General features: G+C 40.5%; 1 long non-coding RNA gene across 1 annotated transcript in view; it reads right to left on the bottom strand.

Annotated features, from left to right (window-relative positions):
• LOC131279210 (uncharacterized) overlaps nucleotides 1-24847 on the bottom strand; it is a 63656-nt gene extending 38809 nt beyond the window's left edge. The window contains exon 1 of the long non-coding RNA XR_009186590.2: nucleotides 24680-24847. This is a non-coding gene — a long non-coding RNA (uncharacterized lncRNA). The remainder of the gene's footprint in view (nucleotides 1-24679) is intronic.
• Nucleotides 24848-26584: the final 1737 nt, after the last annotated feature.

The raw sequence follows: 26584 nt of genomic DNA, 5'->3' as shown, positions 1-26584 counted from the left end.
TGGTTGTTTAAGTGTACATTGCATAATTTCCATATATTTCTAGCTTTATCCCATTGAGGTCAGAGAAGTTGCATTGTATGATATCAATATTTTTTGAATTTATTGAGACTTGTTTTGTGACCTAAGATATGGTCTATTCTGGAGAATCATCTATGTGTACTTGAGAAGGATGTATATTCAGTTGTTGGGTAAAATGTTCTATATATGTCTGTTAGGTCTAGTTGGTTTAGAGTATCATTAAAATTTTGTGCTTCCTTATTGCTCTTTTTGTCTAGATTTCCTATCCATTATTGAAAGTGAATAGTAAAGTCTCCTACAATTAATGTAGAACTGTCTATTTCTCCTTTCAAATCTGTCAGTATTTGAGTCATATGTTTGGGAGCTCAGCTGTTAGGTGCATATATATATATTTATATTTATGATAGTACATCTTGTTAAATTTACCTTATATAATGACTGCTTTTTCCCTCGTAATTTTTTTTTTACTTAAAGTCTATTTTATCTGATATTAGTATACTTATCTCAGCTCTCTTTTGGTTATTACTTGCATAGTACGTTTTTCCCATCCTTTCACTTTCAGTCTACTTGTGTCTTTCTTTTTCTGTTTTTTTTTAAAGATTTAAAAAAAAATTTCTCTCCCCTTCACCCCACCCTGCCCCAGTTGTCTGTTCTTTGTGTCCATTCGCTGTGTGTTTTTCTGTGTTCAGTTCTATTCTTGTCAGCAGCACCAGGAATCTGTGTCTCTTTTTGTTGTGTCATTTTGCTGCATCAGCTTTCCTGGGCATCTTTTGCACTGGGTGGCTATCTTTATGGGGTGCACTCCTTGCACGTGGGGCTCCCCTATGCAGAGGACACCCCAGTGTGGCATAGCACTCCTTGTGTGCATCAGCACTGCACATGGGCCAGTTCCACATGGGTCAAGGAGGCCCTGGGTTTGAACTGTGGACTTCCCATGTGGTAGGCAAATGCCATATCCATTGAACCAAGTCCGCTTCCCTACTTGTGTCTTTGAATTTAAGGTGAGTCTCTTACAAACAGCATATAGTTGGGTCATGCTTTTTATCCATTCTGTCAATCATAACTTTTGACTGGAGAGTTTAATCTATTTACATTTAAAGCCACTATTTGTAATAGAGGGCATTCTTTTGCCATTTTGTTATTTTATCTTTGTAAGTCTGGTATCTATTTCGTCCCTCAATTCTTCCAATATGCCTACTTTTCTATTTGTTTTTTTATGTTTCTTCTTAAATTGAGTACTTTCTCATACTTATCTGAATGCATGTTTTTCATGTATTTTCCTTGTAGTTACCATGGGCTTACAATTAACTTCCTAAATATGTAACAATTACATATAGTTTAATTTCAATTTGACTTCAATACCATACACATACACTTTTCCTATACCTTTTCATTCCCTAGCTTTTTGAACTTATTACCAGTAATATCTTTGTCCATTGGATGTACAAACCACAGTTTTATCATGACTTTTATGCATTTGCTTTTTAGTTCCTTTAGGAAGTCAGAAGTGGAATTACCTACCAAAAATACAATATAATAGTAAGGGCATTTATAATTACCTGAATGTTTATCTTTACTAGAGGTCATTATTTCTTTATGCCTAGTGTCTTTTCCTTATACTCTGAGGAACCCTCTTTAGCATTGATTGTAGGGAAGATCTAGTGGTGATAAATTACACAGTTTTTGTTTATCAGGAAATGTCTACTCTCTCTCTTATTTTTGAAAAAACTCTCACTGGATATAAAATTATTCATTGAGAGTTGTGTTCTTTCAGCACTTTAAGTATTTCAACACACCACCTTCTTGCCTCCATGGTTACTAATGAGAAATAGACACTCAATTTAACTGGGACCCCTTGTGCATAACATGTTGTTTATCTCTTGCAGCTTTCAGAAGTTTTCCCTTGTCCTTTGAATTTGACAATTTGGCAATATATGATAGTGTATGCTTTTCTTCATGTTTATCCTGTTTGGTGTTCTCTGGATTTCTTGGATGAGCATATTTACTTCTTTTTGATATATTTGGGAAGTTCTTTGCCATTATTTCTTTGAATATTCCTTCTGATGCTTTCTCTTTTCTTCTCCTTCTGGAATCCCCATAGTGCATATATTGCCACATTTGATGGTATCACAGCAGTGTCTTAGGCTATTTTTGCTTTTTTTGGTAATTTTACTTTTTCTGCTTCTCAGCCTGACTCATTTCAATTCATAGCTTTTTTACAGCTGTTCCACAGTCCAGTGTAATCTCCTTCCTTGAAATTTCTTTAATGACATCATCTTGGCTGCAGTCATTGATAACGAGTCTTTGCTGGACTGACCTCTATTTCCCATTCCTATTATATATTTAAAGTCATAGCTGTAGCTTTATCTCTATCTCTATCACTATCTCTTTCATCTCATCATTTCTGTCATCTCTGTATCTATCATCTCTATCTTAATTTTGCAAGTTCCTGAAAGGCAGTGATTTGGTCTTACAATGATTGTGCAAAGGTACCCAATGAATGAAAACCAATCAGAAGACCAAAATAAAGAATAATATTTTAAAACTGTTTCATGTCTATTGTGTGTGTCTTAGGCTTTAGCAGGTAAATTTGGGCTTATTCTCATGATTATTTATTTTGCTTCTACTGAGCACTTCTAAGTTGTTTTCAATTGCACTTAAATTTTAAAAAAGCATTTACTTTACTATCACCTCATTTAGCATCCTAAATCCCTCTATAAAGCAGATATTATTGGGTTTCTCGTTATGGTTAGCAAATGATGATCTAATAGGGAGCATCACTTACTCATGGTAACAAAGTTTGGGGAAGCAGGTGCTAGGACCTGTGTCTGATGGACTTTCTGTGCTCCACCATCTTTTTTACATTGGGCTGACTCCCTGGAGAAAATCCTAAGAGATAATGAATGTGAAAATGTGCCACAGACTCCAGAGTAGAATACAAATGTAGGGGATTATTGCTATTATTTCTAGGGCAGGCGAGTTATAACCTCTTTTGGAATCATATATCAACTAGGAAATCCTTTTTCTGTGCACTGAATTGTTCCCCTGTGACCCAAAAGATAATGTATATCCCAATGTGCTTAACTTAATTCTATGGGCTGACCTGCACCTTGAACTGATCTGGGCAAGTAATATTTAAATGCAGAGCCTGACAGTTTATAACTCAAGGCAACTCACTCGCCCCCTATGGAGAGCCACCAACCAGGGAGGGAAGAACAGGAACGTGGGGAAGAATGAGATCGGGGTCAGATGGTGCTCCTCCAAAAATAACCAGTGGTTTAGATTTACTTGTGATAGCTTGACGGGAGGAACACATTTGTTCATTTTGATTACCAAGAGTGCTCCTCGGGCCACCTCCCGCAGCCACTCTTGCACTGGCAATTTCAGCCCTCCTCATGCTGGGTCAGGACTGTTCTTGTTGATTCAAAAACACAGTGGGGGATCATCTGACTGGAGTGTGATATTGTGACTCAACAGCGTGCTGGTTCCTCCTTGCACCTGCATAAAGGAAAATGCTTGCTGGATACTTCTGCAGGTCAGAGTCAGTGGGCAGGGGAGGAATAAGGTGTTTATGACTTAACCTCTTAGATATTGGACTGAGAGTACATTTCAACGATAGAGTTAGAGTACGTTTGAAATAGAAGGGAGCTTAGAGCTCATCAGTGCAAATTTCCCAAAATTTAGGCAAGGAAATGGGGACTCAGAAGGAGGTTGATCTGCCCAAGGTCACTGAGTTATATGGTATATACCTCATCCCCATTCCCCGATGCTTTTTTTCTTCACAAGTCAAGAATGACCCAAAGGGTCAGTGCTTAGGGAGACAATTTCTTTCAGCGTTATAACAACAAACAGTCAATCAGCAAGCATGCATAGGCTCTGGGGCTCCACTCTGAACCTGTCACAGAGCTCAGGGCAGTGAGGAAGAGGTTCAGTGGTCTCAGTGAAGTAGCAACTTCAGAAGTTGTCTGAGGAACCAACCCTAAGATAGCGAGCAGCCACCTGCAGAACTTCTGAATTGTGGGAAGAAGACAATACCTAATTTGGAGATTAAGATTGGGCCATTGCTTTTTACATGACTTAAGTTTGACAGAAAACAAAAAATGCTGTAAGAGTCTTTGAAGCTTGGTGTTAAGTTTGAGAGCTCTAATCAATCACACTCCCTCTGTGTATTCTGCATCCATTGGAAAACAGCCCCAGGAGCTAGATAATGATTAAAAAGAAATCAGCTTTATTGCTGTTAAAACTTGGATTGGACAATAGAGCTTGCCCAGTGGCAGAAATAGCTCAAGCCGCCCAATGAAAGGCCTTGAAAATTATCTGCTTTGGGGCAGATCGCAGGTGATTTAGATAAAGACAGAGCTAGAGAGAGAGAGAGAGAGACAGAGACAGAGATAGAGGAAGATGGAGACTAAGACAGAGACAGAGATGATAGAGACAGAGAAAGAGATAGAGAAATAGAGATAGAAATGGAGTAAAAGATATAGTGAGAGGGAAGGAAGTTAGAAGAAGGTAGGAAAGGGAGGGACTCATTCCCCTATCCCAAAGTCACACCTCCTGGTGTGAAGTGGAAAGAAGGAAATGGAGAGAATGAACTTTCCTATTTTATATCCAAGGAAGGATGAAGCATGCAGAGAGGAAGAAAAGATTCCCCTACATCTTTAAGAAATAGGGTGGGTACAGGAAAATGCAGACACATAAAACCATTGAGGAGGTGGTGGAATCCATGTTCTTTGACAAAGGAAAACTTGATGCTGCTAAGAAGATTACTGAATCTTCTTAGATTCAGGTTGCAGAATCCTGAGACCAGAAATTGACATATTTGCAGACTAAGAATAGCTTCTGGGGCCCGGGAGGATTGAAGAGCTGTCTTCCTGGGAGGCGAGAGGTACTAAGGCTTTCAATAGTCCTAAGGGAAGAGTTAGGCTGAAGCAGTGGATGTACTTGTTATTTGATAGCCTCCAGAGGCCCTGGGAAGAGCCTGGGGTCTTGGTGGCTGTGGGGATGGGAAGGGGAAAGATTCCTGCTTCTCTTCAGATGGAAAGCGTAGCAAATGTGTGGATGACTCAATTTGTGTCCAACAGTGTGTTTTCTTTCAGTTCTTATTCTCAATGGGGTATAAATTTGCTTGTATGTAAAAAGTAGGGATAAAGGATGAGTAAGATCTTTCATTTCATACAAAGAGAGGAGAGGCCAAGTCAGATGTGATTTATTAAGCACCAGCATCTAATATGCCATTTTAGAAATAAGGCATGCCTGTCTTAAACCTCACTCTTGGAGGGTGAAAGAGATCTAAGAGAAGAAGCAGTCCAAGGAAGAGTTTCACTTATTTCTCCAAGGTCCAGCCATATACTATTACTATAATTCTGTGTTGGAAAAAAATAAATAGTAATACACCCATTTGTCTAGGACAGTGACTCTCAACCGGAGGGCAATTTTCCCCTCCAAGGAACATAGAGAAATGTCTTGGACATTTTAGGTTGCCACAACAAGGAGGGAAGGGTGCTAACCTCATCTATGGGTAAAGGCCAGAGATGCTGCTAACCATCTTGAAATGCACAGGACAGCCCCTGCAATAAAGGATCATCAGCTCAAAATATCAATAGTGCCAAATTAAGGAACAGGATCTGTCCTATCTTTTGCTAAAGGGATAGTCTTATTTCATCCTCACAAAAAATTGCTAAGATTGTTATTATTTTATTGATTAGGAATGTGAGATTAGACAAGCCTGAATGATTTAATTAATTGCTCAGAGAGCCAGTATTAAGATCAGGTGTCTGATTTCTAAGGCCGTTTCCAATCACTGAGGGCTGAAGCCACAAATAAAGAAGGTGGAAAGAAGGAAATGAGCATTAATCCACGTCTGCAGAGCTGGGCGAGCACTGCCCTGGGAGATTTCAGCTACGTTGTCCTGCATAATCCTCATCACATTATCAACCCTTTACTGCAGCTTGGTAAATTGAAGTTCAGAAAATTAAATAGCTTGTAAAAGATCGCAGTTAAACTCGGGTCTGTACCAAAGGTAGCTCTCATCTTGACAACACACTGCTGCTTTCCTGGGGAGTGTGAGATTAAAAAAAATAATTAGTCCAAAATCTTCAGTAGTAAGACTCTAATATCTAGACATTCCAGTCTTCTACTCATTCATTCAAAAGAATTTTGGGGGAGCATACTATATATCACGCATTATGCTAGGATGCTGGCCCCTGAGACCCTCTCCCAGATTAGTTGAGGCAGAGTGCTAAAGTGCCCTAGTCATATCCCATAGACGTTGTGTGTGTGTGCATGTGTGTGTGTGTTAAGATGATTCCCTCAGTTTTGTTGACCTGGTGCTCTTTGTTTGGTTTACCCATTTGCTCACTTGCAATCCCAGGCATTTTGACCTACACCCTTGAGGATGTGCAAGAGGCCAATCAGAGGGATGTGCCCTGTTAGCTGGTATAAGCTCTCATACGAGACAAAATTTGCATGCCTGCCTCTGTTCTCTGAGGCTGAATGCTTTCCCTTTGAGGGTAAGGGAGTATGGGGTTTTGCAGTTAGATATGTCTCAAATCCCCCTTCTACCACTTACTACTATGGGGTTCAAACAAATGGCTCAACTTTGCTGGGTCTTGGTTTCCTGACCTCTAAAACAGAGATGGTGTTTTAGTTTGGAAACCTCCTCAGCTAAATATCCAAGCTCATCATTCTCAAATTCTGGCTCTAACATCAAAGCACAATTTCTCCAAGTTCTCTGCCATGTTAAAACAAGGATAACCTTTCTTCTCATTTGTAATGGCACATTCATCATTTCTAAGGTCTCATCAGACGTTCCCTCAGAGTCCATATTCCTACCAACAGTCTTTTCAAAGCGATCTAGATCTTTTCTATCAAGCATCTCACAATTCTTCCAAAATCTTCCCCTTACCCTTTTTAAAAGTTCTGTTAACATTTTTTGGTATTTGCATAACAGTACCCCATTCTCCTGGTACCAATTTCTGTTTTCATTTGCTAAAGGCTGCCAAGGCAATATTCCAGAAGTGGGTTGACTTTTACAATAGGGATTTCTTAATTTTTAAGCTTACAGTCCTGAGGCAGTGAAAGTTTCCAAATCAAGGCATCATCCCAAAATGCTTTCTTCAATATCTACAACTGTGGGCATTGAGGCACAAGGCCGTGTCTGCTAGTCTGGTCTCTCTCCTCTGGGCCTGCTTTCCGTTTCTGGCTTCAGTGGCTCCCCTGAGCTTCTGTTTTCCACTGATTTCAGCTTCAGACTCCCAGGGTCTTCTCTTTCAGCTTCTAGGCATTTTCTTTCTGTGTCTCTCCATGCTTATCTTGTTTATAAATGACTGCAGTAAGAGGATTAAGACCCACCCCAGGTCTATCCTAAAGGCTCCCACCTACAGGAGGTTTACATGCACAGGAATGGATTAGCTCTAAGGACATGATCTTCTGGGATCCACTCAGCTTCAAATTGTCACAGATGGTCAGTGTAGGACCATGCCAGAGAGGAAATGGGGGCCCAAATGGAGTGCTGGAAAGAGGAACAGAATTCTCTCCCCTCCAGGATAACTTGTATTGGCATAGGGGGAGCTGGAGGGGGGCAATGAGGAGGAAGTTTCAGTAGATGTAGTGTCAGTGCCAATAGGAGGTGGCAGTGCGTCACCTGCAGCTGCATTCTCCAGACCAACAGAGGAAGAGGCAAATAGCGCCAGTGTTAGATCATGGGCTCCAGGAGTCAGGTCCCTTTGGAGCTTTAAGGACAGCAGAGGTGATAGTAACAGAGAGAGGCCGAGTGAGCTTAGGGCCTTGCTTATGATCCACATTCAATACCTTCTCAGAACTTCCGGGAAAATAGTGGACACTTTTTGTCAAGTTCTATTTTACAGCATAAGTGAACCAGAGTAACAACAGTGTCATTTTTCACCCCCAGGGTGAAGAAAGTGTGGGAAACAGGGGCAACATTTTATGGCGGAATAAGCATCAACAGTATCAATTTAGGACAGACCCAAAGTCATAAATTTACCCAACCCTATTTATTTCAGAAGCCCTGGAATGGCAGTAGTGGAAAGTGGATCTGAAAACAGATGATCCATGACTCAGCTGCATCACCAACGAGCAGCATAAATTTGGAAAGTCACATGACTTCTTTGAGCCTCAGTTTCCTCATTTGTAATTTAAGGAAGATACTGTTTCACATGGTAGCTGTGAGTCAAATATAGTCAAGAATATACAAGAGCTCTGCAAATTGTCAAGCACTGCACAGATTTAAGAGATGTTATTTCTAACTAGGTAGTGCTACTGTGGATTTCAATTTGGTTGAAAGAAATTCTTTTAGTTTGTATTCTATGTGGTATCATCTTTGAACCTCTTGTTCTCACTCATCAAACACCTTAAAGTACAGAGGCCCTACAGTGGCAGAAACAGAAAAATATACCACCTAATTCAAAGAGTCATTTTCTCTGTAGCTCATTGGAATGAAGGTGGAGAGCATTTCTTCTGTTGGGCTTTCTTAATTCGAGGTGAAAAAAGTGAGTTGTAAATGAGAAATGCAAATCGAGGATGATATCCAGTAATGTACCTGGTTTTAATAAACTCTCAAATAAGAAAATCCAGCCATAATCCCCTTCCCCTCTCAAATTCATACTTACAATATTTTTAATGTCTAGGTCACAGACTAAAAGCCATTGTGTCAAATATCCAGCTCAGATCTTCTTATCCTGCCCTTCCCTTCCCTCCCCTCCACTATCCTATCCCATCTCATCCCATCCATCACAACTCTGCTTATTCCCTTTATCACATTCATCACTATTTAACATTTTCTTATTGTTTTATTTATGTGTTTGATTATCTTTTGCCCAAGATGATAAACTCCATGAGTTTATTCACCTCAGTCTCCAATGTCTAGGTTAGTGCCTTGCACAAAATGGAAACTCCCAGAGCAAGGAGTTCTTAACCAGAGGTCTGTGGACCACCAAAGCATCCGTGGAAAGATTTCAGGTGGTCCATGAGCTTGAATCAAAAATTCAAAGAAAACATTATTCTTGTGGGGATGTGCTGGTGTAGGTGTGATATATTTATTAAATAATACAGAGTATAGTGTGGATTTAGTAAGGGGTCTGTGGTTTTCACCTGACTGGCAAAGGGGTCCGTGGAACAAAAACGTTAAGAGCCCCTGTCCTAGAGTGTGTTGGCAGGTAGATTTAATGGCAATGGGGTCATTGCTTGCAAGAGATGGCAGCTGGATGGCAGAAATGGGAGCAACATGGGAATGCAGGGACAGATGGCCTGGACAGGAGGGGACTACAGGCTTGCCCACAAGGACCAGAGAGTCTGAGGTGGCAGGGATCTCTGCAGCAGACTCCTGCCAATGCTTCTGTTAGGGCCACCACTGGTTCAGCCAAAGGGTTTCAGGACCAGTATGCACAAGGCCAAGAGTGTGCAAAACTGTAACAAAGAGAATATGTGCTCACACTGAAGTTGAGGGTAGAGGTGCTGAGAGAGAGGGAAAAGGGTATGAGGGATGCCGCTACTTGGTGACAAATCTGGGAAGAAATTACCAAGACTCTCCCAGTGTTTTTTTTTCTTAGACTGGAAGACTGTGAAACAACTCTCCTTCCTAAATAAAAGAAACTTTTAAAAATACAAACAAATGAAATCCTTCCCCTAAAAGTCCCTTAAAACATTTGGCTTTTAGTGAATATTTGTGTGTTTATTCATTAGGCACTAGGCTAAGCACTTTACCTGCATTAGCTCATGTAGTCCCCACAACAGACCAGGGAGATGCTTCCTATTGTATTCCCATTTTACATATGGAAAAATAAGTCAGAGAGTTGACCTGACTTTCCTAGGCTAATAAGTGGTAGAGATAGGGTTTGAAGCTAATCAGTTTGATTTGTTTTAGCGTTTTTAACCAATGAACTATTTCATTGACAATTGGATATAGATGGTCTAACTTTGACAACAACTTTTTAGAACCATATAGAATGTTATTGTAGAAATCTCTAAACATTGGCACTTTTCTGTCTTTGTAAGTTTCAAATTTCTATATCCCTTTATCTGCTGATGTCTTTCACTGGATTGCCTACAGAAAATTCAAACTCAACACATCTACCATGAGTCACCATTTCCTTCACTAAACCTTCTTTCCCTCTAATGTCACCGATCTTAGTTAAATGACACCCTCAAACAACCAGTTGCCCCAGTGAGAAATCTGGAAGTTATTCCTAACACCTTCGTTTCTCTTCCACATGGTTTGTCTCATCTTCCTTAGGAGTCTTTGTCCCTTATAGTTTGTTCATCCCAACTGACCCTTATTGTGGCTTATTATTATGGATTATTGCAGTTTTGTAACTGGTGTCCTTGTCTCTGGTTTCAGCCCTCAAAAATCTACATGGCTCAGTTACTAGAGACTAAAAAATTTTACTAAAATGCAAACCTGGCTTATTATTCCTCTATCATTTCTTCCTACTCAGAATTCCTATAACCTTAAATCAGTCCTTGGCAGATATTTCTCTATTTAGTAGTTTTTAAAAATACCATCTGTGTATCTCATCTCTTCCCTTCTTTCCTCTCTCCCTCCATTTGCCCCTCCATTCCTCCCATAAATTTTCTTTAGCTTCTTCTTCATGTAAGTCTCCAAAACTAACATTATGAGAAGGTTTACAATATAAAAAATGGTTTCACTTACATTATCCCATTTATTTCTCACAACACTTTTGACAGCAGGTAGAATTATCTTCATCTTTATAAGTGGGGATAATGGATTCAAATATGTCAAGGGAGTTGCCCAAATTCGCAGAATAGCCAGTGCCATGGCTTACACTGGGGCTTTGGTGTTCAAGTCCTGGTACTGTTCTGGGTGGTGGGACTTGTCTTAGAAGACAAATGGCTCTGGACCTTTACATCTGCTTTCCCCACTCCAACTCATCATCATACATTGTCAATACATAGAGTTCTTCTATTCAGTCCAACCTGGATAGGTGATGTTCAGTCAAAAGCTGAGGCAGAAACCTACAGGGTAATAGAGAGGGGGCTACTGACTACAGGCATTCAAGGTTTTCTAGAAATGAATCAGCATGTTTTACCAGTGAAGGTGGACCCTCCATGACCCTGGCTTCTTCTATAGTGTTTGGGGTCTGTCTGCCTCAGTAGACTGTGACCACCACAAAAAGCAAACACTGCTCCTTATTCTTTGTATCTACCATCCAACCAAAGACAGTAGTTAGGCAAATAGTTGCCTGTTACATGAATTAATACTTAGAGTTTAGAGATGGAAAGGCACTCCACGTCTTTCCAGACCCTTGTTTCCTGGATTCCAGCCATCTTGTATACCACAGCCCACATTTTGCTACATATGGGTCTTACCTCCAGTAACACTTATTATTTACTTGCTATTTTTAATGTTTACTATTACTATCATTTCTGGTTTTATAGGTAAACAAGTAAGTGCTGAGAGGGATCTGGGGATTTGCCCCAGGTTAGGAATTAATACCAGAGCTGAATTTGAAGGTACGCAGTCGGATCCCAGATTACAGGGTATACAGCCAGCCCTTCCTGCCTCTTTATCTAAGCCTCTTTCTGCTTCTTGAGCAAAGAAGCATTGCTGTAACGAGACTGAGACTGCGGACAGGGAGATAAGCAGGTGCCTGCAGCCATCCGTGAGGTGAATGCAAGAAGCCTTGCGGGGGAAGCATCAGCGGTGCTTCCAGGGGAAAAGGAGGGAGCTCAGGAGAGGGGAAAATCAGAGAAGGCTCCCGGGAGCGGAGTTGGGGGGCAGACAAGGGGGAAAATCAGACAGATTTCTCTCTGAGCTGAGCTGAGAACACCCACTATACATTTCAAGTCTACATTTTGGAAGGAAAAGATATAATGCCATCTTAAAACTGTTCTCTCTTCCCTTCCAAAATGAAGGTCAGCAGGGGAGAGAAATAGCATCTGAGATGCTAATGAAAGAAAACCCAGATGACTGCAGAAGCAATTTAAAGATTTGCCCGGATTTGTTTAGGCTCCCATGGCTGTGCCTTCTACTTGCAATTCCTCTTCAGCAGTCTGGATAGGGAGATAAATGCATTTTTTAAAAGTCCAACATTCAGGCACTTTTGAAACTAGGGAAAGCAGAACCCAGGAGGCTTAAAATATTAAGCATGTATCCAGGCTTGCCAGAGAAAAGAGGATGGCGTTCTGCAGGTGTAATGCCGATAGAAAATCCCTTACAGGAACGAGTGATATGGAGGTGGATTTCGCTCATGTGTGCACTGAACACAGACATAAAGCCTGATTCATACTTAATGTGGGACTCAATTCAAGGGCCCTTTCTTAAAAGGAAAGCTGCAGGCCAGAAGCGTTCCTTCCGGATACTCTGAGATCTCATTAGAATATCATTAACCAGCCACTGAGGCTCTGCTGAGATGGCACGTTGAGTCCAGAAGTACAGATGCACAGCTTTAGAAATGCTGGATTAAAAAAATAAAGCCCAAACATGCAGAGATAAGAGTCTAATGGTGGGATTCCTGAGTCTTCAGCCCAGTGCCTAGGCTGTCATCAGAGGACAGGAGTGGTGCTTTCACATGGCTTACTGACTGGAGGCTCTGTAGTGGCCTTTGGAAGTGAACGTAGCAGGAGTTATTCTTCAGGACCTCCTGGCTCTATCCACTGTTTATCCCCAGGACTCCCACTCAAACAAGATCTACTTCCTGTGCTTGCATTAGTTTCTTATCACAGCCCCAGCGGTTCAGTTTCTTTCTGACCTTCAAAATGGCCACCACACCCGAGCTTGCTTTCCCAATCAGTTAGTCTACTTGGGTGTCTGTTTCTGTGCTGCCAGGAAGGAGTCCACAGGCTTGTTTTCAAATTGAGGGTTCTAATTCCAATTCCTACAAGCAAAGTGACAGAAAGGAATAGTGGGGCAGCAACCAAGTTTCTAGAATTTTAAAATTGTTAGAGTATTGTTCTTGGTCTTTAGATTCTGTCTTCTTCTTCAAATGTTCCTAGAAGGCCCATGGGCTCAACATTCTGTTTTTATCTCCTTTTACCCCTAGGCCCCTGAAACTTGCACCTTATTCTTCAAAAAGAACAACTAGCTTGCTGTTCCTTGACCTTGCCCACAACTGGTTTTAAACGAATATACCCTTGTTTACTTTGTCCCCTCTGCATTGAATGTGTTTTCCTGAAACCCAGTTTCTTCTCTCCAAGAAGCTCTCCCCCTAAGCACTGCCCTCTCCCCATCCTCCGAATCAAATACCCCACCCCTCTTGAGCAGGTGCCTACTGGCACCTCAGAACAAATATAATTTTCAGGACTGGGACTCTAATCACCAAGGCCTTCCATGGTGCTGGGCACACAGTTGGGCCCACATTTGAAAGATTAAATGGGTTATGCCTTTGAGTAATGGCAAAATGACTTGATTTTGTAGAAAGGATATTGGGCTTGAGGGCTCAGGCTGGAGTTTCGCTTTGTCACCCACCAGTTGTGTGATGGTGGAGGCTTTTTCAAAATTTTATGAACCTCAGTTTGCTGAGCTATAAGATGAATCAATAACACCTACCTTAATTTTTAAAAAAGATGTTCCTTTTCCCAACACACACATTTTGGAGGAGTGAAATTCTGGGGAACAGTCCTAGAAGCTGTATTTTTTGTCTAAATTTTAAGACTTGTTCTGCTCATTAGTTGACTTGAAGTTCAAAATGATATGGGTTGCATCCAGAGGCTAGACGGCTATTGGCAAAATTACCTCCCATTGTGTCCTTCATCACTGCAGTGTTCAACCAGGCCTGGCACTGAGCAGGATCAGTATCCTGGTTTGTCTGAATGTCAAGGGCAAAGAAGGTCAAATTAAATGCCAATCAACTTGTAACAGGTCTTTGCACTCTCAGGATGCTTGTGTCATCACACAGTTTTGATTTTAGAATAATTAAAACTGGCCCAAGTTTTACCCCTGGGTTATTTCACTTGTCTAGTTCCTTGCTGAGAATCTCATTGTCCTTTGAAGGGGGGAGGTGGCTTTGTTCCCTCTGCACCAAGCTTGGCCACAGGTATCCTGGACTTTGGCTCCCAACACTACAGCTCTCAGGGCCAGTCTCCTTTAAATTCCCTCTTCTTCAAGGGCACTGTGCTGGGAAATGGACTTCTTTGTCAAAGGATCCACCAGAAGTCCAGCCACTTTTTTTCCCCATGTCTGGCTTCCCAAAGAAAATTCTGGGAACAGAAAAACACATACACAGATACCCCCTACATTCCTCACCTTTTCCCCACTGTAGAATCAGATGGTCATTAAGAAAAACCCAGAAACTGGTTACTCAAAAGTCTTTATTCCACTCCTTATAGTGTAGCTAAGAACTACCTTCCATTCTTCTCTGATGTTAAGACTGTAATACCCCCACAACCAGAGTACCCAAGGAAACTCTGTGCTTTAGTACTAAAACAGAAATAAACAAGAAAGTATGAGTTAAATCCTCAGGGGGTCATATATACTGATAAACCACGAGGAATACAATTGTCAAAGGGAGACAGAAATTTCAGGCCAAATCTCTAGTTCTTTCATTCTCTAGCAGACCTACGCGAAAAGCCAAGACATAATTAGAATCTTACCTGGTGAGACTGCTATCATAGCAAAGGAAATTTATTGGATTTGAGTGTTTACTGACATCACGGGATGGGCTGATAGCTCCATCCTCCTGTTTGGGAGTACACTTGTGAAGTAGGAATGAAACAGAGTTATCATTTTTTTTCTTCAAAACCTTGATTTTGTAAACTTCAGTTACTGAGATCAAGGTCTCAGAAAATTGGGGGTTAGGGAAAAGCAAATTAAACATTTCACTAAGTACATTAAAACATAGAGTAAATAAATATTCTGGGAGGTATTCACTTGTGTTAGCAAGGCAGATTCATTGCTATGAAACCCTGTTCCAATAAATAAGCCTTCTATTGGATGACTTTCTTTCCATGTCCAGGAAATATTGCTGCAGCATTGCAATCCGCTGAGGCTGAATAATTCACCAACTTTTATTGTGCAGAATATACCTCTCTTTCACATTTCTAAACCAGCCCATCCTGGCATGGTGTTGGCAGGCTTTGCTTTTGTATTTATTTCTTCTTTTGTAGTAAAAAATCTTGGGGAAATGCTTGACCATTTCACAAATTACAGATATGTTGTGTGGGCCTGGGTCTCTGGTGGATGGATTTTAGATCAGGGAAGGCATCCCTGTGGAAGAAGAAATTGCACAAGATCCAAATGAAATAAAGTGGGAGTCATGCAAAATTTGTGAAAAGAGAATTCTAGGACTGGAGAACAGCCATTGTGAGTGCTGCAAGAAGTCAAGGTTAGAGAAAATTGAGCGAGATGGGGAGAGGTGAAAGAGGTAAGAGAGAAGATGGGCTGGGACTAAATCATGCTTGAACTCATGGGGCCACATGAGGAGTTTGGATATTTGTCCTCAAGGAGATTGACAGCCATTGCAGGTCTCAGTGCACCAACTAAACGACATGACCTTGGGCAGGGCTTGGATCACATAGTACCCTTTACCTCTGTGGTTCTCTTTTTCAGCTTCCATGACTGATCAGGGGCCTTCTGGCCAAGACAAATTTTCCTTAGCTCTGCTAATACCAATACTTTCATCGAGGTTAGCTCCCATCCTGCTGGTTTGGGCCACACTCTGTCCCTGGTGGATGACTTTGCATATCTTGTTCTAACTGTTCTGATTTTCTGGTTTAATGCTTTGGAGGGCAATCTATTTTGTCACATTTCCTAGTTCTTGGGGAGCATATTACTATTACCATCTTCCCAACATTCCAACTATATTAGTCAGGACCCACACAATTGCTTTAGGAAGTCAGAGCGAAAGAATAAAAAGGGATTTACAAAGGATGCTGTTTGGAGCCCAGGTGTGTTGGAAACTCTAAAAGCAGAAGCCAGAATAAAATATTCAGTATTTTCAGGGAGAGTGAGTTAGGAATAAACACTTACGTCATCTCTTCCTTCCCTGCATTGATGCAGTCCAGACAGATGATGGCCCAGCATTTTGGATTTGTCTGGTTTCCTCATTAATTCTACTTTCATTTCTGTTTTTATTATCTGCAATGACAACTGCACACTATCCCTAGGCAGCTTCTAAAGTCATCTAACTGTCATTAGAGCAATAAAGACTCTCATTATTTTGCTCAGTAAACAAACTAAACTGCAGCATTGTGCCTGAACCTCGATTAAAGCATGATTGTCATTGTTATAATCACTACTGTCCTTTGCAAACCTACTGTGTGCCAGGCATAGTTAGTTGCTTTACATACACTATTTCATTTAATCTTTGCAACAATACTTTCAAGTTGAGAATCACTGGCTCAATATGCAGAAGAGGAAATGATTCTGAGTTGTAGAGCAATGGCCCCTACTCAAAGTCTAGTGAGCGGCCCACCCCTGATTCTCACCCAGACCTGCACACTTATAAATCCCATGTTCCATCCATTGTACCTCCTGCTTCCTTTGGCATTGCTCTTGCAATCTTCCTACTCAGTGACTTTTCTTCCTCTCTGAGGTATATGTTCACCTTCATTTCTTTTCTTAGAGCATGTCTTCAAAATCTTAAAAGGACCCAACTTCACCTTCCTTTTGGACCTATCATAACATGGTAGGTCTCTAATACTGTGGTTGTTGAAGGGGACCTTGGAGATCACTTGCTTTGGAGTCTTCCAGTTGCCCCCAAGTGGTAGGCTCTAAGCTAATTTCAGTACTCAGAAACCTCTAGTTACGTCACAGTGCTACTGCTTGGTTTGTCCTTCATGCTCAAGCTTGAAGTCAACCAATTATTTTTTGATAAAAACAGTTTATCCAATAGAAAGTTTATAAGATTGGGCCCATGGTGAGGTAAATGGGGAGGAAAGAGTTTATAAAAAAGAATAGTCTCAAGAATTACACCAATTTGGTCTCAAGCTCTCTTTTACTGATGACTCAGAAAACTGATGTCCAGTGGAAGGAAAGTGAACACAAATTAAGCTTCACTGGTTTGGAAGAAACTTTAAAATATATGTGGTCCAACTACTCTACATTTCTAGCAAGTGGAAGACCAATTAATGATTGAGAATTTATTTTTGCCTTAGGCATAGTCTTCCAATTTAATAGCACTATTAAGGAGTTTCTACTTTTCAGTTCAAGTTCTCTGGAGCTCCATGCAATGATTCTCATTACTCTTCCAAGTGATGTCCTTCATGCATGATGGAGATGCAGCAGTTGTGGACTCACTGCTCGATTTGCTAGCAATAGCAAAGTGATTATAGCCTCTCTCAGCCCCACATGCAGACTATGATTGATAGGTCAAATGTTTTACCTAAATAATCCATAATGCTCTGTCATTTGACCTTTTGTTCACTGCCCCAATTGCTTGCCCTAGAACTTTGAACTGTAGATATACTTAACTACTGCCTATGCTCTGTACTCCTTTCCAGAATAGCTTCCCCCCCCCCAATCCCCTCTCCAGATTTACCTCCTCTGGGATGCTTTTTAAGACCTAACAGGGCGATGCTTCAATATGTGTTCATCAATTGTAACAAATGTACCACACTAGTGGAAGATGCTGTTGATAGAGAAAAGTGTGGGAGGGGAGAAGGTGGGGTATATGGGAATCCCTCTGTATTTTTAATGTATCATTTATATAATCTAAGGCTTCTTTAACTTACATTAAATTAACTTACATTAAATTTAACTTTAACTTACATTAAATTAACTTTCATTAAATTTATTTAAATTAGGAAAAATAAAAAGAGACCAAACAGCACTGGGTAAGGCCCTCTAATACCTTCTTCCATTGTACTTTGAGCTTTCCTTGCATAATTACTTTCTCCTTTGTTGTTGTTTTTTTGCAAAGTTACTTTCAATTTTCATGAGTCTCCTTACCAGGACTGTGGATTCTTAGAACCCGAAATGCTATGACTTGATTGAGACCTATAGTAGATGTTTAGTAAAATGAATAAAATAACTTAGCTATTTTTCACAGATCAATCCCTCCTCCCTTCCCCCATTTTCTGGCACAACTCTGGTGTCTAAGACAATAGCCTTGAATAGGACTTTCTGTGTCTTATCCAAGCCTATTTAATAACAGTATTTTCATAATGGCAGCGGGAAAGTGGGGAGTTGAGAAGGAAGGGAAATGCAATGAGAGGGGTAACAGGGAAGAGTAGCCGAGAAGAGGTAATTAAGTCAGAATCAAAAACTTCATTATATAGAAGAGGAAACCGAGACTCAGAGAGGACGGGACTTTCCTAAAGTCATGCAGGGGTGACCGGTACCCCAGTTTCCTGGTCTCTGTCCCTGTAACTATGGCAGCAAGCGTAAGAACAGGATCAGATCCTTAGCACACAGACAGAAACATACTTGTTCATTTCTAAAGATGACAGTTTCATTCCTAGAATGGAGGGGTCATTGGTTGAAATTTTAAAAATGATTTCTTGTTCAACCCCAGCTTCTCACTTGGAGCAATGACTCAGGCTAACTTTGTAGGCTGCCTGTTTTCTTTTGAGATTTCTCATCTGATCTGGTCTGTTCTCCTAGATTGCATAAGGGTAATGATGAATTTCGTGACTGGATCCTAACTTCCCGAGGCCCAAAATAATCACTGTTCTCTTTTCCACTGAAGATGGAGATATATATTAGGAATTTAACATTCTTTGAACATCTAGTTTAAAAACAGGAGACATCCGTGGCAGGTGGGGCTTGCAAATGATATTTCTAATCAGATGTTCATCCAGAATGTAATTAACTTTAAGAAAGTGTCTTCCCTATAAGGCCTCAGAGACTTGAAGTCTCTCGCTCTCAAACCTTTCTCTGAATTTTCCTTTGTCTTTGCCCTGTGCTGTGTCTCAAAGCCCAAAGGGAAGATGACAAGCATGTCCTACTGATAAGGAAGTGAATCCCATTTGGGGGGCTCAGAGATGTTGGGCAAGAAGCCTTTCTTCTGTCCTAACTTCCAGTCCCCCAAACCCTATTACCCTCAAGGTTATGACTTCTCATGTTTTGTAAGTTGCTTTGAGTCTTGCCAGGTTTTTCACTTTTATCTGGCCTTCTGCCTTGGCTTCACTGTCATTCCTTTTAGGAAATCCAAGGAGAGAGAATATAAAAATCTGTATTTTGAAGTCAGTTAGACAGGAGTTAAAATGCTGGATCTGCAACTTACTAGCAGTATATGTTTGGGCAAGCTGCAGCCTCTCTCTGTCTCAGTCTCTTATGTATGACCTGGGCATAATAAACCAACTTATAGGATTTTTATAGGACTGTTGAGATGATTGACTGAAATAGTCCTAAGGAAACACTGAGCTTGGTCCCTGCTTCCTAGAAGCTTCTCAGCAGATGCTAATTTTCTGCCCTACTCTCGTTCCTATCTCTATAGGGTCAAACCAAGTTTGGGATTATAGTTTTGGAAGATACCGAATCATATGCTAAAATATTCTAGTCGACTTGTCAATATTTAATATAGACTTCTGCTTTGACTAGATTTCTTTTGAGAAATTTAACTTCAGATCTTAGTCTTAGAGCTAATGGAAACACTGTAATGCATTTATTTCACCTTCTTCCTCTATTTCCCCTTTCAGTCTTCACTCTACATTGCAAATCTCCCAGTCACCATTTTCACCATTTCCACGCCATTGTTCACCCCACAGCTTGAGTTCTCTTTCTACTACCCTTCCTTTTCTAAAACAGAAATCTGTTCATACCATTCATCTTGTTCTTCATAGGACAAAGGTCATACTTCTCACCTTGGCAGAAATTACCCCAGCACGTGAATCTCACCTATCTCTAGAGTGACCAACTCTTCCAGATTGACAGGGACTGCCCTGGTTTTAGCATTAAATTTTTTGTATCCTGAGAAGTCCTTCAGTTCAACCACTTGTGTCTTTTAGCTACAGATACTCTGTGTTTATTATTATACATTTAATTCTGTTGTGTTTTGCTCTGGCATTAGATGTTTGCTCATTAGGCTCTTCTGCTAAATTATACTTTTCTTAAACCCTTTAGATCCAGCAAGTCTGGGTTTGAAAATCAGCTCTGTTGATCGTGGTCAATGACATATCTTATTAAGCATCACTTTTCTCAAAAGTAAAAGGTGCATGTAACTACATGTCCTTTGGTTTCTGTGAGATAAATTAAATATCATAAACTACCTGGCAGGGGACCTGGCATAAACTAGATATTACATAAATGGCAGTTTTTTCTGCCACAGATGCTTATGTTTGTATACTTCATAGTACCAGTGTTCAGTAAATGCTTTTGAAAGAAAGCTCAAGGCTATAGCACTCAAATCTCTTGAGCCACGATCTCTCTGTCCTTCCATTTTCTCTCTCTGACTTAAAAATGAATCCATTCCTTCAGGGGTTAGCCTCACTAAGAACTTGGCTCAAAGCCTTGCCAAGTAACGTGGAGTACGCCAGGGGTATTTCCTATGGAACTAAACTACTGGAATTTTCCATGTGTCAATTTTCTACCCTCCAGTGATTCTGATCTGGTTGGATTCAGTGCCTAGTCCTTAAAGGGGAAACATAAAACTGAAAAGTCCTTGAGTCCCTTCCTGTGCTCCAGTTCTCACGAAATTAAAACAGAAACCCGTTTAAAGTTAGTGTGGCGTTATTAACTGAAGGCTGGGGGTAGCTTAAAGCATTTTCCTCCATATCAGCCCCCCAGAGGAAGCAGAGATGTTTTAACCTAATGCGTTACGTAGATGAGGGAGCTGAGAAGGAGTTAAGGGAGTCCTCTGACCCAGAGGACAATAGGGAAAATCCTGACTGGAGTCAAAAGGATATCGCTGGCTCGTCACTTTCCCTAAGATCCTCATTGTGGGGGCTATTTGTTCTTTTATCCTAGTAGGTGTTTGATGTCATGATGAGATTAATAATTCACAGAATCTGGGCAGTACTTTTCCACCGAGGGCTGTGTGCAGAGAAGAGCAGAAGTGCTGGCAGAAGCCCGCGGGCTCCTGACAAGGTCGGCTGCCTTTGCTTCAGCAAGTTCTCCGAATCCCAACTAACCCCTTCCTCTCTGTGACTGACACATAGGAAGGCAGGGATTCTTGAAGGATTTTTGACTTTCTTGCCAGGGGTTTAAGTGAGTCCAATCAAATATATAATAAGAGATGGCATGTAATGACAACACCAGTAACAAAATGTAAATAAAATCCTAAATGCCAGTTCCAAACAATAGTTCAAGAGATAGTATAGAACTGCATGGGATTAGTTGTTACAGGTGATGAGAAAGGTTAGAATGGGTTGGTTGGCCAGGGAAAGAGGAGGAGAGCCCTGTGATTATTATTACTAGCTTTCATTTTGATTCTTCATAGCCTTTTTTTTCTTTTGAGATTTATTTTTATTTATTTCTCTCCCCTTCTCCCCACCCCTCCGTTGTCTGCTCTCTGTGTCCATTCACTGTGTCTGCTTGCACCCTCCGCGGCACTGGGAAACTGCGTCTCTTTTTTTATTGCATCATCTTGCTGCATCAGCTCTGTGTGTGTGTGGTGCCACTCCTGGGTGGGCTGTGCTTTTTTTTTTTTTCCACACGGGGCAGTTCTCCTTGCATGGCACACTCTTTGCGCGCGGGGCATGTGGGGGTGCCCCTGTGTGACACAGCACTCCTTGTGCACGGCAACACTGCACATGGGCCAGCTTACCTCACAGGTCAAGAGGCCCTGGGTCTCGAACCCTGGACCCTCCCATATGGTAGGCGGTCGCTCTACCAGTTGAGCCATGTCTGCTTCCCATAGCTATCATTTTTGAGTCTTGGTACCCTCCATTGCATATAATGCCTCCTTTGATCTTTGCACCAATCCTGTGAGGTATTCAGCCTTATTTCCATTATTTTATAAATGAGGAAACTGAGGCTCAGAAAGGCAACCACTGTAGTGATAAGTGGAGGTTGAGCTGGATTGCTTTGTCTCTGGAGACTGTACTGTGTACATGAATTCTATCACATTTCAGTAAAAATTAAAAATTAATGATCATGAAGGATTCTTAGTATTTTGCAGTAATTTAAGAGATTTCAAGGCCATTCATATCTACCATCTGACTGGCTTCTAATAGCAGCCCTGTGGGTAGACAGATTGGGGTTATTTTCTCTACTTGGTAAATGAAGAACTTAGACAGGAGGCAAGTTATATACTCTCCCAAGGTCACCAGCCAATTGGTTAGAAGCAGAGATGCACCTGGAACCCAGGGCTTATGATTCCACAGCTGGAGTTTGTGATCTTTGCTTTAGAAGATGAAAGGGGTCACAGTGGCGGCAGCTGCTGGTCTGGGTTTTAAAGTGAGCCCAAGGAGGTGAGGTTGGAGACTGGCCTGAACTGCATGTTCTACCTTCCCTGATCTCTAAATCTTCCTTGCTAGACCCAACATGACTTCCTGGACTGGAAGTTGGTCATAGATCAGATTTCCAGTGGCCCTGATGTGAACTGACATCTTTTGTTCTGGCCATTTTCAAGCTCTGCTTGCCCAGCCTCCTGTGATTCTGTGATCTCCCCAATAATCTTTCAATTAATTCATTTTCAACTTTAATCTTCTAAAGTCAGGTTCTGCTTTTTATAGTGGAGAACTCTGAATGATACTCAGTTTCACCAATGCAATGTGCAAAGCAGACACAGGGTGCTGATACCTAGGTGGTCTGCAGGTAACCTCAGTTTTTTCCCACTCCCCTTTCCTAAGTCGGGTTAGCCCAGTTCTTGCCCACTCCCTTTGCCAAAGTATAATTTATAAGTTCTACTCTTTTGCCAACCTGTCATCTCAACAATGCTTTACTTAACTATTTCATGTAAGTTCCTAGAAAAGATGGCTCTTGGCACTCCCCAGGGGGTAGCTGATTTTATATTTGTCCCTGGGAGGAGAGGTGAGCAAAGTAAACAAGGAGAGGGAGGAATGACAAGTCCTGTAATACTTTGGGATTTCCTTGGCCGATATACTTATTTTTCTCCTCTCCTTTTTTCCTTGTTACTTTCCACACCTTCTACTCTTCTTCATTGTCTTTCTATTCCTGCTCTTTTATCCTTTCTCCAAGCAGAAGGCAAATGAGTGTATTTTGCTCTACTGGAACTTAAGCATAAGTTTGAGTCACTTTGACCCTGAACTATGCTCTATACTGTTTTCCATGAGAACACATATATCACTTCATTTCATCTCCTTTAAACCTTTCGGAAGTGGAGATTATTATACCCCTGTTTATGGGAGGGGAGAGGATACTGAGGTTCATGTTAAAGATGGGGCCTGCTTTTGTTCAGTTGGCTGCCAAACATCCTTCTCATCTTTCCCATGAGATTGAAGGAGCATAACTAGACGTCAGAATGATTAGAAAGCCAAAAGCTCTTGCTCTGCTCCTTACCAGCTGGGCGTTCTTGGACAAGTTATCCAAACTCTTTAACTACTGGACAACACTGCAGGAGTGTGTAGATTGGACAGTCAGTGCAAGGTAAACAGAATTAAAGCTTTTCACTTGAAATGGTTCTTTGACTTCACATGCCATTTGCTTCCCCACAGTGTGCCTCCTGTGATATCTATAGAGGCGTAAGATGTAGCTTTCTTTCCCAACATGCAGAGATGCCTGAATCCCAGAGGATTTGTGCCACCAGCCAGATTCTCATGACTTCTTTTTGTTGGAAAAATGTGCTACCAGAGCACTGAGCTGTCTTTTTGTGGAAGCACAAATTGCCTGTGGCTGTTCCCAACTGATCAGATTTCTTCATGCTGGATGTTGGAACACTTACAAGATCAAATATAGCACAGTTATAAGAATAATCCCTGATTTTGCCTGTGACTGGGGAGATCTAGGAAGGCAAGGGTTACACTGCTGCTCAGGATATTCATAAACAGCACTGTAAGGCTTTCAGGTAGATTACATGACTCTATAAATAGAGTTCATGCTTTGGCATCGGATGTCCTTAGGATAAATTCTTAGTTCTGCCACTAAGTGTTCGTGGCCAGGTTACTTTAACCATTAGAATATTTCTTCATCTGACAATTCTAGAAGCTCTTTTTGATGTGGTTGTGAAGATTAAATGAGAAGATACCTGTAAAGCAGTTAGCTCAGTGTCTGACAGAGAAGGATCATTCAATAAAAGTGGACCATTTTATGTTCAGTGCCCAGTACAGAGGTTGATGATAAATAGCCATCTCATTTCCCACTGCTTGATATTATTCTGTCATTGCATAAGGAGGCAAAACACATGGATAAGGGGTCTTTTTCTTCAGAGTCAAATTGGCAAATCTGCTCACTTGAATCAGGTTTTTATATTAAGGGACTGAAGTGGCAAAAATAAAAGTTGTATGTGCTACCTTTGCTAAAAATAATGTAGTGTTAACCACTGGGTTTTCAACCTAATATTGAGAAGTAGCCAGTTCTTTTTTTTTTTTTTTTTTTTCCTTTACAGTGAGTTGCTATATACTCTAGAAGTTAAAAAGAAGTGAAAATGTAGAGGAGGATTTAAAATGCTTGAGAGGCATTTTACAGTATATCAGGATAAGAGTTCTACTTCCTCGTTTTAAAACTCACCAGGCAACAGTACTCCAGAATGTATTCGCCAGGTACGGTGGATGTGCCTCATTGAAGCAAGAGGTTGTTGATGTGGGAGGGGTGGGGGGTATATGGGGACCTCATATTTTTTGAATGTAACATTTGAAAGAAAATAAGGAAGAAAAAAAAAGAAAGAAAGAAAAAATAAATAAAACTCACCAGCTTTTTCTGTAGAAGTTGTATTTCCTTAGGTAAATTTCAAATCCATTGAAGGTATAAATTGTGACTTAGCCCTCTGTGTATCCCTCACATGCTCACTGGCATCTTGTAAAGCATCTCTTTACACTCTAATCGTGATGTTTCACTGTGTTCCTCTGTGCCTTGGTACATGTTTTTTCTAACTGGAACCCTGTTCCCCTGCTTGCCTGGCTGAGTTTAAATGTTACCTCCCGTGGGAGGTGGTTTCTTGTGCTAGTTAAGTTTGCCTTCTTGATCCCCTTGATATTTTTTTTGGACAGGAAGCAGAACTGCTTACTGGCATACAAGCAGGTGCTCAGATAATTCTGGCACAAGCAATACAAACAACGTCATTAATACTCTCGGACAAAGGTCCCTGGATATTTTTAAGGTAATCACTTGGCCAAATCATCTTAATCCCATCTCCATAGATGTTAGGCTCTTTAAAAAAAATGTTAAAATTTTATTAAGAAAGAAGATTTAGATAACATAAATGTTATATTGAAAATATAGGGGGATTCCCACATACTCCACCCTCTCCTCCTCCCCCATTTTTCCCCATTAACGTCTTTCATTAGTGTGGTACATTTGTTACAATTGATGAACACATATTGAAGAATTGCTACTAACTATGGTTTATAGTTTACATTACAATTTACTACTTTGCACCACACAATTTTATAGGTTTTGATAAAATGTATAAAGGTTTGTATCCATCATTGCAATGTCATGCAGGACAATTCCAGTGTTCCCAAAATGCCCCATGTTACTTACATCTATTCTTCCCTCTTCTTCCCCTCAGAAACCTCTGGCGGCCACTGCCTTTATATCAATGTTACAAGTTTTTCATCGCTGGAATAATAAGTCTACTTTAGTCCATAGTTGCATTCCTCCCTTCTCATGCTGTCTTGGACTTCTGGTTACATGTTACAAGGAGACTTTGTGAGGCTTTGGAGGTAGAGATATCAGAGTTCGCCTCCTGGTTCCCACTACCTATTAGGTGTGTGAAAACTGAATTTTAACTTTCTCATTTGTTAAATGGGGAAAATGTTAGTTACCTTGAAAGGCTGACATGAGATTAACTATGATAATCTAGGATAAATATTGAGCATTTCTTTGGGATCCAGTAGATTCTCAATGAACTATAGTTGCCATAATGTTGTCTATTCTTGTAAGACATTTTGGGGCTGCTCTCTAAGAAATGGCAGTTCAGTTCCAATTATGCACAAGTAAAGTCTTTTTATAAGAAAGGGTTTTAAATGTAGCCTACCATAGAAACAACCCATCTGTGCATACTTCTCTATCGTTTTGGAACTGGCAACTCTTGCCAAGCACAAGGGTTATGTTTCTGGAAAGTATCATGTTTGTTAAAGATTGTTGCTGGTAAAATCAAGATATAATAAAAAATATGGATTTAGGGGATAAGGAATAATAATTGTATTACATGTATTTTTAAAAATCAAATAAAAGTTTAGAGAATATCTAATTCCAAAACACATTTGATTTGTCAAGATTAAACTCTAGCTCTTCCCTCTCTGTATATCACTGTTATCACAATTACGTCAATGAGGAAACTGAGGCTTAGAGAGGCAAAGAGTAAGATCTATGTCTTATTTCTTCTTCCTTGGTGACATCTATTAAGAGTACTTTGGGTGAGCAATTCAATTGACTCTTTTGACATTATTTATTGTTATTTTTGTTAAGAATTCTCCAAGGAATTAAAGTTGAGTTTAGATATTATTTTGTAACTAAATCCAGACTTCTGGAAAAATACATGCAAGGTGCAAGGGTAGAATGGAAATCAAGGTAATAAGTTATATTAAAAAAAATAAAAATAAAAAAACTTGTTATTTTGAACTATTAATAGACTTAAAGAAAAGTTGTAAA

This window comes from Dasypus novemcinctus, chromosome 1 (genome assembly GCF_030445035.2).
Source record: "Dasypus novemcinctus isolate mDasNov1 chromosome 1, mDasNov1.1.hap2, whole genome shotgun sequence".
Classification (NCBI taxonomy): domain Eukaryota; kingdom Metazoa; phylum Chordata; class Mammalia; order Cingulata; family Dasypodidae; genus Dasypus; species Dasypus novemcinctus.
This window is presented reverse-complemented; position numbering and strand designations above follow the sequence as displayed.